General features: G+C 41.1%; 3 non-coding genes across 3 annotated transcripts; all 3 read right to left on the bottom strand.

Annotated features, from left to right (window-relative positions):
* Positions 1 to 2,772: 2,772 nt before the first annotated feature.
* On the bottom strand, positions 2,773 to 2,845 carry TRNAR-UCG (transfer RNA arginine (anticodon UCG)). The gene has a single exon. It is a non-coding gene; the product is annotated as a tRNA-Arg (tRNA).
* Positions 2,846 to 7,424: 4,579 nt separating this feature from the next.
* TRNAR-UCG (transfer RNA arginine (anticodon UCG)) lies at positions 7,425 to 7,497 on the bottom strand. Its single transcript has one exon. It is a non-coding gene; the product is annotated as a tRNA-Arg (tRNA).
* Positions 7,498 to 9,751: 2,254 nt separating this feature from the next.
* TRNAR-UCG (transfer RNA arginine (anticodon UCG)) lies at positions 9,752 to 9,824 on the bottom strand. Its single transcript has one exon. It is a non-coding gene; the product is annotated as a tRNA-Arg (tRNA).
* Between the last annotated feature and the right edge of the window lie 828 nt (positions 9,825 to 10,652).

Consider the following 10,652-nt stretch of genomic DNA (forward strand, 5'->3'; position numbering starts at 1 on the left):
TAAGGTTCTATACACTTTGAAATCCAGTAATACGCTGTTTCAACCTGCTCTGCACATACTCAGTAGCTCTCCCATTTTAGGCATATTTAAGCACTTAAAGCACAATCAAACCCTCCTATCATTTACAGCCAATGAAGCTGCTTCTGTTCAAACTGCAAATGCCATAATGCTGCACATGTGATCAGTTATGACACCAGCCATTTGATGATTTGATAGTTTGGTTGAGAACACAAGCAAATGGGACAGTTATCAATCCCGGAATTCCAGGAATGTAACTGTGTTTTGAAACCCTTAAATCAATTGGTTTAGTTCCACTTTATGATTTACTGCTGTTTGGAGGCTCTAGGCTTCAGCAAATTGGAAGCCTCCAGCAAGAAGCAAGTTGTTTTGGGTAAAGCAAGAACTTGTGAGTGAAGGTTACAGGAACTGGAAAGCAGCATCGAAAACGACCACGAAGGGACTCGAACCCTCAATCTTCTGATTCGAAGTCAGACACCTTATCCATTAGGCCATGCAGTCTGCCACAAGGACATCATTTTGGTTTGTGGAATCTGGATTAGCAAAACACTTGAAGATCACCTGGGACATCTTCTACTTGCTTTGCTCAAGCAGATTTGGTAGAAAGGATCTGAAATGTATGACTTGGTGCAAGGTCATGCTTTAAGAAGTGCATTTGCAAAAGGGACTAGATTCAGAATGTTCATACAGCTTCTTGACAACGGTAATAGATCAATAGAGTACCACGAGTAGATGATATTTCCAGAGGCAGCCAAATTTGTTCAACGTATCTTGTCAGGATGGCCGAGTGGTCTAAGGCGCCAGACTCAAGAGCTGTCTCTTCACATTGTGTGGGTGTTCTGGTCTCCAAATGGAGGCGTGAGTTCAAATCCCACTTCTGACAATCAGTTTACACATTTAGCTTGAACTAGAATCACCACTCCCGCTGTCTTTTCATGCTACCATGTCACCGACAAAAAAACATGAAAAAAATCCCAAAACTTTGCCCATCCTACATAAAGATAAAATTCTTGAGGAAAATCTGCTAGACCATGCTGTTAAATCTGTCATTTAAAGTGCAACTTTAGTCAGAAAAGTAAGTCCTGCTACATCTCTTACGGTTGTCCCATTTTGCATATATACTCATGTAAAACATTGGAAAAAAATAAGGTTCTATACACTTTGAAATCCAGTAATACGCTGTTTCAACCTGCTCTGCACATACTCAGTAGCTCTCCCATTTTAGGCATATTTAAGCACGTAAAGCACAATCAAACCCTCCTATCATTTACAGCCAATGAAGCTGCTTCTGTTCAAACTGCAAATGCCATAATGCTGCACATGTGATCAGTTATGACACCAGCCATTTGATGATTTGATAGTTTGGTTGAGAACACAAGCAAATGGGACAGTTATCAATCCCGGAATTCCAGGAATGTAACTGTGTTTTGAAACCCTTAAATCAATTGGTTTAGTTCCACTTTATGATTTACTGCTGTTTGGAGGCTCTAGGCTTCAGCAAATTGGAAGCCTCCAGCAAGAAGCAAGTTGTTATGGGTAAAGCAAGAACTTGTGAGTGAAGGTCACAGGAACTGGAAAGCAGCATCGAAAATGACCACGAAGGGACTCGAACCCTCAATCTCCTGATTCGAAGTCAGACGCCTTATCCATTAGGCCACGCAGTCTGCCACAAGGACATCATTTTGGTTTGTGGAATCTGGATTAGCAAAACACTTGAAGATCACCTGGGACATCTTCTACTTGCTTTGCTCAAGCAGATTTGGTAGAAAGGATCTGAAATGTATGACTTGGTGCAAGGTCATGCTTTAAGAAGTGCATTTGCAAAAGGGCCTAGATTCAGAGTGCTCATACAGCTTCTTGACAACGGTAATAGATCAATAGAGTACCACGAGTAGATAATATTTCCAGAGGCAGCCAAATTTGTTCAATGTAGCTTGTCAGGATGGCCGAGTGGTCTAAGGCGCCAGACTCAAGAGCTGTCTCTTCACATTGTGTGGGTGTTCTGGTCTCCAAATGGAGGCGTGGGTTCAAATCCCACTTCTGACAATCAGTTTACACATTTAGCTTGAACTAGAATCACCACTCCCGCTGTCTTTTCATGCTACCATGTCACCGACAAAAAAACATGAAAAAAATCCCAAAACTTTGCCCATCCTACATAAAGATAAAATTCTTGAGGAAAATCTGCTAGACCATGCTGTTAAATCTGTCATTTAAAGTGCAACTTTAGTCAGAAAAGTAAGTCCTGCTACATCTCTTACGGTTGTCCCATTTTGCATATATACTCATGTAAAACATTGGAAAAAAATAAGGTTCTATACACTTTGAAATCCAGTAATACGCTGTTTCAACCTGCTCTGCACATACTCAGTAGCTCTCCCATTTTAGGCATATTTAAGCACTTAAAGCACAAACAAACCCTCCTATCATTTACAGCCAATGAAGCTGCTTCTGTTCAAACTGCAAATGCCATAATGCTGCACATGTGATCAGTTATGACACCAGCCATTTGATGATTTGATAGTTTGGTTGAGAACACAAGCAAATGGGACAGTTATCAATCCCGGAATTCCAGGAATGTAACTGTGTTTTGAAACCCTTAAATCAATTGGTTTAGTTCCACTTTATGATTTACTGCTGTTTGGAGGCTCTAGGCTTCAGCAAATTGGAAGCCTCCAGCAAGAAGGAAGTTGTTATGGGTAAAGCAAGAACTTGTGAGTGAAGGTCACAGGAACTGGAAAGCAGCATTGAAAACGACCACGAAGGGACTCGAACCCTCAATCTTCTGATTCGAAGTCAGACGCCTTATCCATTAGGCCACGCAGTCTGCCACAAGGACATCATTTTGGTTTGTGGAATCTGGATTAGCAAAACACTTGAAGATCACCTGGGACATCTTCTACTTGCTTTGCTCAAGCAGATTTGGTAGAAAGGATCTGAAATGTATGACTTGGTGCAAGGTCATGCTTTAAGAAGTGCATTTGCAAAAGGGCCTAGATTCAGAGTGTTCATACAGCTCCTTGACAACGGTAATAGATCAATAGAGTACCACGAGTAGATGATATTTCCAGAGGCAGCCAAATTTGTTCAACGTATCTTGTCAGGATGGCCGAGTGGTCTAAGGCGCCAGACTCAAGAGCTGTCTCTTCACATTGTGTGGGTGTTCTGGTCTCCAAATGGAGGCGTGGGTTCAAATCCCACTTCTGACAATCAGTTTACACATTTAGCTTGAACTAGAATCACCACTCCCGCTGTCTTTTCATGCTACCATGTCACCGACAAAAAAACATGAAAAAAATCCCAAAACTTTGCCCATCCTACATAAAGATAAAATTCTTGAGGAAAATCTGCTAGACCATGCTGTTAAATCTGTCATTTAAAGTGCAACTTTAGTCAGAAAAGTAAGTCCTGCTACATCTCTTACGGTTGTCCCATTTTGCATATATACTCATGTAAAACATTGGAAAAAAATAAGGTTCTATACACTTTGAAATCCAGTAATACGCTGTTTCAACCTGCTCTGCACATACTCAGTAGCTCTCCCATTTTAGGCATATTTAAGCACTTAAAGCACAATCAAACCCTCCTATCATTTACAGCCAATGAAGCTGCTTCTGTTCAAACTGCAAATGCCATAATGCTGCACATGTGATCAGTTATGACACCAGCCATTTGATGATTTGATAGTTTGGTTGAGAACACAAGCAAATGGGACAGTTATCAATCCCGGAATTCCAGGAATGTAACTGTGTTTTGAAACCCTTAAATCAATTGGTTTAGTTCCACTTTATGATTTACTGCTGTTTGGAGGCTCTAGGCTTCAGCAAATTGGAAGCCTCCAGCAAGAAGCAAGTTGTTATGGGTAAAGCAAGAACTTGTGAGTGAAGGTTACAGGAACTGGAAAGCAGCATCGAAAACGACCACGAAGGGACTCGAACCCTCAATCTTCTGATTCGAAGTCAGACACCTTATCCATTAGGCCATGCAGTCTGCCACAAGGACATCATTTTGGTTTGTGGAATCTGGATTAGCAAAACACTTGAAGATCACCTGGGACATCTTCTACTTGCTTTGCTCAAGCAGATTTGGTAGAAAGGATCTGAAATGTATGACTTGGTGCAAGGTCATGCTTTAAGAAGTGCATTTGCAAAAGGGCCTAGATTCAGAGTGTTCATACAGCTTCTTGACAACGGTAATAGATCAATAGAGTACCACGAGTAGATGATATTTCCAGAGGCAGCCAAATTTGTTCAACGTATCTTGTCAGGATGGCCGAGTGGTCTAAGGCGCCAGACTCAAGAGCTGTCTCTTCACATTGTGTGGGTGTTCTGGTCTCCAAATGGAGGCGTGAGTTCAAATCCCACTTCTGACAATCAGTTTACACATTTAGCTTGAACTAGAATCACCACTCCCGCTGTCTTTTCATGCTACCATGTCACCGACAAAAAAACATGAAAAAAATCCCAAAACTTTGCCCATCCTACATAAAGATAAAATTCTTGAGGAAAATCTGCTAGACCATGCTGTTAAATCTGTCATTTAAAGTGCAACTTTAGTCAGAAAAGTAAGTCCTGCTACATCTCTTACGGTTGTCCCATTTTGCATATATACTCATGTAAAACATTGGAAAAAAATAAGGTTCTATACACTTTGAAATCCAGTAATACGCTGTTTCAACCTGCTCTGCACATACTCAGTAGCTCTCCCATTTTAGGCATATTTAAGCACGTAAAGCACAATCAAACCCTCCTATCATTTACAGCCAATGAAGCTGCTTCTGTTCAAACTGCAAATGCCATAATGCTGCACATGTGATCAGTTATGACACCAGCCATTTGATGATTTGATAGTTTGGTTGAGAACACAAGCAAATGGGACAGTTATCAATCCCGGAATTCCAGGAATGTAACTGTGTTTTGAAACCCTTAAATCAATTGGTTTAGTTCCACTTTATGATTTACTGCTGTTTGGAGGCTCTAGGCTTCAGCAAATTGGAAGCCTCCAGCAAGAAGCAAGTTGTTATGGGTAAAGCAAGAACTTGTGAGTGAAGGTTACAGGAACTGGAAAGCAGCATCGAAAACGACCACGAAGGGACTCGAACCCTCAATCTTCTGATTCGAAGTCAGACACCTTATCCATTAGGCCATGCAGTCTGCCACAAGGACATCATTTTGGTTTGTGGAATCTGGATTAGCAAAACACTTGAAGATCACCTGGGACATCTTCTACTTGCTTTGCTCAAGCAGATTTGGTAGAAAGGATCTGAAATGTATGACTTGGTGCAAGGTCATGCTTTAAGAAGTGCATTTGCAAAAGGGCCTAGATTCAGAGTGTTCATGCAGCTCCTTGACAACGGTAATAGATCAATAGAGTACCACGAGTAGATGATATTTCCAGAGGCAGCCAAATTTGTTGAACGTATCTTGCCAGGATGGCCGAGTGGTCTAAGGCGCCAGACTCAAGAGCTGTCTCTTCACATTGTGTGGGTGTTCTGGTCTCCAAATGGAGGCGTGGGTTCAAATCCCACTTCTGACAATCAGTTTACACATTTAGCTTGAACTAGAATCACCACTCCCGCTGTCTTTTCATGCTACCATGTCACCGACAAAAAAACATGAAAAAAATCCCAAAACTTTGCCCATCCTACATAAAGATAAAATTCTTGAGGAAAATCTGCTAGACCATGCTGTTAAATCTGTCATTTAAAGTGCAACTTTAGTCAGAAAAGTAAGTCCTGCTACATCTCTTACGGTTGTCCCATTTTGCATATATACTCATGTAAAACATTGGAAAAAAATAAGGTTCTATACACTTTGAAATCCAGTAATACGCTGTTTCAACCTGCTCTGCACATACTCAGTAGCTCTCCCATTTTAGGCATATTTAAGCACTTAAAGCACAATCAAACCCTCCTATCATTTACAGCCAATGAAGCTGCTTCTGTTCAAACTGCAAATGCCATAATGCTGCACATGTGATCAGTTATGACACCAGCCATTTGATGATTTGATAGTTTGGTTGAGAACACAAGCAGATGGGACCGTTATCAATTCCGGAATTCCAGGAATGTAACTGTGTTTTGAAACCCTTAAATCAATTGGTTTAGTTCCACTTTATGATTTACTGCTGTTTGGAGGCTCTAGGCTTCAGCAAATTGGAAGCCTCCAGCAAGAAGCAAGTTGTTATGGGTAAAGCAAGAACTTGTGAGTGAAGGTTACAGGAACTGGAAAGCAGCATCGAAAACGACCACGAAGGGACTCGAACCCTCAATCTTCTGATTCAAAGTCAGACACCTTATCCATTAGGCCATGCAGTCTGCCACAAGGACATCATTTTGGTTTGTGGAATCTGGATTAGCAAAACACTTGAAGATCACCTGGGACATCTTCTACTTGCTTTGCTCAAGCAGATTTGGTAGAAAGGATCTGAAATGTATGACTTGGTGCAAGGTCATGCTTTAAGAAGTGCATTTGCAAAAGGGCCTAGATTCAGAGTGTTCATACAGCTTCTTGACAACGGTAATAGATCAATAGAGTACCACGAGTAGATGATATTTCCAGAGGCAGCCAAATTTGTTCAACGTATCTTGTCAGGATGGCCGAGTGGTCTAAGGCGCCAGACTCAAGAGCTGTCTCTTCACATTGTGTGGGTGTTCTGGTCTCCAAATGGGGGCGTGAGTTCAAATCCCACTTCTGACAATCAGTTTACACATTTAGCTTGAACTAGAATCACCACTCCCGCTGTCTTTTCATGCTACCATGTCACCGACAAAAAAACATGAAAAAAATCCCAAAACTTTGCCCATCCTACATAAAGATAAAATTCTTGAGGAAAATCTGCTAGACCATGCTGTTAAATCTGTCATTTAAAGTGCAACTTTAGTCAGAAAAGTAAGTCCTGCTACATCTCTTACGGTTGTCCCATTTTGCATATATACTCATGTAAAACATTGGAAAAAAATAAGGTTCTATACACTTTGAAATCCAGTAATACGCTGTTTCAACCTGCTCTGCACATACTCAGTAGCTCTCCCATTTTAGGCATATTTAAGCACTTAAAGCACAATCAAACCCTCCTATCATTTACAGCCAATGAAGCTGCTTCTGTTCAAACTGCAAATGCCATAATGCTGCACATGTGATCAGTTATAACACCAGCCATTTGATGATTTGATAGTTTGGTTGAGAACACAAGCAGATGGGACCGTTATCAATTCCGGAATTCCAGGAATGTAACTGTGTTTTGAAACCCTTAACTCAATTGGTTTAGTTCCACTTTATGATTTACTGCTGTTTGGAGGCTCTAGGCTTCAGCAAATTGGAAGCCTCCAGCAAGAAGCAAGTTCTTATGGGTAAAGCAAGAACTTGTGAGTGAAGGTCACAGGAACTGGAAAGCAACATCGAAAACGACCACGAAGGGACTCGAACCCTCAATCTTCTGATTCGAAGTCAGACGCCTTATCCATTAGGCCACGCAGTCTGCCACAAGGACATCATTTTGGTTTGTGGAATCTGGATTAGCAAAACACTTGAAGATCACCTGGGACATCTTCTACTTGCTTTGCTCAAGCAGATTTGGTAGAAAGGATATGAAATGTATGACTTGGTGCAAGGTCATGCTTTAAGAAGTGCATTTGCAAAAGGGCCTAGATTCAGAGTGTTCATACAGCTCCTTGACAACGGTAATAGATCAATAGAGTACCACGAGTAGATGATATTTCCAGAGGCAGCCAAATTTGTTCAATGTATCTAGTCAGGAAGGCCGAGTGGTCTAAGGTGCCAGACTCAAGAGCTGTCTCTTCACATTGTGTGGGTGTTCTGGTCTCCAAATGGAGAGCGTGGGTTCAAATCCCACTTCTGACAATCAGTTTACACATTTAGCTTGAACTAGAATCACCACTCCCGCTGTCTTTTCATGCTACCATGTCACCGACAAAAAAACATGAAAAAAATCCAAAAACTTTGCCCATCCTACATAAAGATAAAATTCTTGAGGAAAATCTGCTAGACCATGCTCTTAAATCTGTCATTTAAAGTGCAACTTTAGTCAGAAAAGTAAGTCCTGCTACATCTCTTACGGTTGTCCCATTTTGCATATATACTCATGTAAAACATTGGAAAAAAATAAGGTTCTATACAGTTTGAAATCCAGTAATACGCTGTTTCAACCTGCTCTGCACATACTCAGTAGCTCTCCCATTTTAGGCATATTTAAGCACTTAAAGCACAATCAAACACTCCTATCATTTACAGCCAATGAAGCTGCTTCTGTTCAAACTGCAAATGCCATAATGCTGCACATGTGATCAGTTATGACACCAGCCATTTGATGATTTGATAGTTTGGTTGAGAACACAAGCAGATGGGACCGTTATCAATTCCGTAATTCCAGGAATGTAACTGTGTTTTGAAACCCTTAAATCAATTGGTTTAGTTCCACTTCATGATTTACTGCTGTTTGGAGGCTCTAGGCTTCAGCAAATTGGAAGCCTCCAGCAAGAAGCAAGTTGTTATGGGTAAAGCAAGAACTTGTGAGTGAAGGTCACAGGAACTGGAAAGCAGCATCGAAAACGACCACGAAGGGACTCGAACCCTCAATCTACTGTTTCAAAGTCAGACGCCTTATCCATTAGGCCACGCAGTCTGCCACAAGGACATCATTTTGGTTTGTGGAATCTGGATTAGTAAAACACTTGAAGATCACCTGGGACATCTTCTACTTGCTTTGCTCAAGCAGATTTGGTAGAAAGGATCTGAAATGTATGACTTGGTGCAAGGTCATGCTTTAAGAAGTGCATTTGCAAAAGGGCCTAGATTCAGAGTGTTCATACAGCTCCTTGACAATGGTAATAGATCAATAGAGTACCACGAGTAGATGATATTTCCAGAGGCAGCCAAATTTGTTCAACGTATCTTGTCAGGATGGCTGAGTGGTCTAAGGCGCCAGACTCAAGAGCTGTCTCTTCACATTGTGTGGGTGTTCTGGTCTCCAAATGGAGGCGTGGGTTCAAATCCCACTTCTGACAATCAGTTTACACATTTAGCTTGAACTAGAATCACCACTCCCGCTGTCTTTTCATGCTACCATGTCACCGACAAAAAAACATGAAAAAAATCCAAAAACTTTGCCCATCCTACATAAAGATAAAATTCTTGAGGAAAATCTGCTAGACCATGCTGTTAAATCTGTCATTTAAAGTGCAACTTTAGTCAGAAAAGTAAGTCCTGCTACATCTCTTACGGTTGTCCCGATTTGCATATATACTCATGTAAAACATTGGAAAAAAATAAGGTTCTATACACTTTGAAATCCAGTAATACGCTGTTTCAACCTGCTCTGCACATACTCAGTAGCTCTCCCATTTTAGGCATATTTAAGCACTTAAAGCACAATCAAACCCTCCTATCATTTACAGCCAATGAAGCTGCTTCTGTTCAAACTGCAAATGCCATAATGCTGCACATGTGATCAGTTATGACACCAGCCATTTGATGATTTGATAGTTTGGTTGAGAACACAAGCAGATGGGACCGTTATCAATTCCGTAATTCCAGGAATGTAACTGTGTTTTGAAACCCTTAAATCAATTGGTTTAGTTCCACTTTATGATTTACTGATGTTTGGAGGCTCTAGGCTTCAGCAAATTGGAAGCCTCCAGCAAGAAGCAAGTTGTTATGGGTAAAGCAAGAACTTGTGAGTGAAGGTCACAGGAACTGGAAAGCAGCATCGAAAACGACCACGAAGGGACTCGAACCCTCAATCTTCTGATTCGAAGTCAGACGCCTTATCCATTAGGCCACGCAGTCTGCCACAAGGACATCATTTTGGTTTGTGGAATCTGGATTAGCAAAACACTTGAAGATCACCTGGGACATCTTCTACTTGCTTTGCTCAAGCAGATTTGGTAGAAAGGATCTGAAATGTATGACTTGGTGCAAGGTCATGCTTTTAGAAGTGCATTTGCAAAAGGGCCTAGATTCAGAGTGTTCATACAGCTTCTTGACAACGGTAATAGATCAATAGAGTACCACGAGTAGATGATATTTCCAGAGGCAGCCAAATTTGTTCAATGTATCTGGTCAGGATGGCTGAGTGGTCTAAGGCGCCAGACTCAAGAGCTGTCTCTTCACATTGTGTGGGTGTTCTGGTCTCCAAATGGAGGCGTGGGTTCAAATCCCACTTCTGACAATCAGTTTACACATTTAGCTTGAACTAGAATCACCACTCCCGCTCTCTTTTCATGCTACCATGTCACCGACAAAAAAACATGAAAAAAATCCAAAAACTTTGCCCATCCTACATAAAGATAAAATTCTTGAGGAAAATCTGCTAGACCATGCTGTTAAATCTGTCATTTAAAGTGCAACTTTAGTCAGAAAAGTAAGTCCTGCTACATCTCTTACGGTTGTCCCATTTTGCATATATACTCATGTAAAACATTGGAAAAAAATAAGGTTCTATACACTTTGAAATCCAGTAATACGCTGTTTCAACCTGCTCTGCACATACACAGTAGCTCTCCCATTTTAGGCATATTTAAGCACTTAAAGCACAATCAAACCCTCCTATCATTTACAGCCAATGAAGCTGCTTCTGTTCAAACTGCAAATGCCATAATGCTGCACATGTGATCA

This window comes from Lithobates pipiens, unplaced genomic scaffold (genome assembly GCF_037356315.1).
Source record: "Lithobates pipiens isolate NorthernLeopardFrog02 unplaced genomic scaffold, aLitPip1_a1.2 Scaffold_1, whole genome shotgun sequence".
NCBI lineage: Eukaryota > Metazoa > Chordata > Amphibia > Anura > Ranidae > Lithobates > Lithobates pipiens.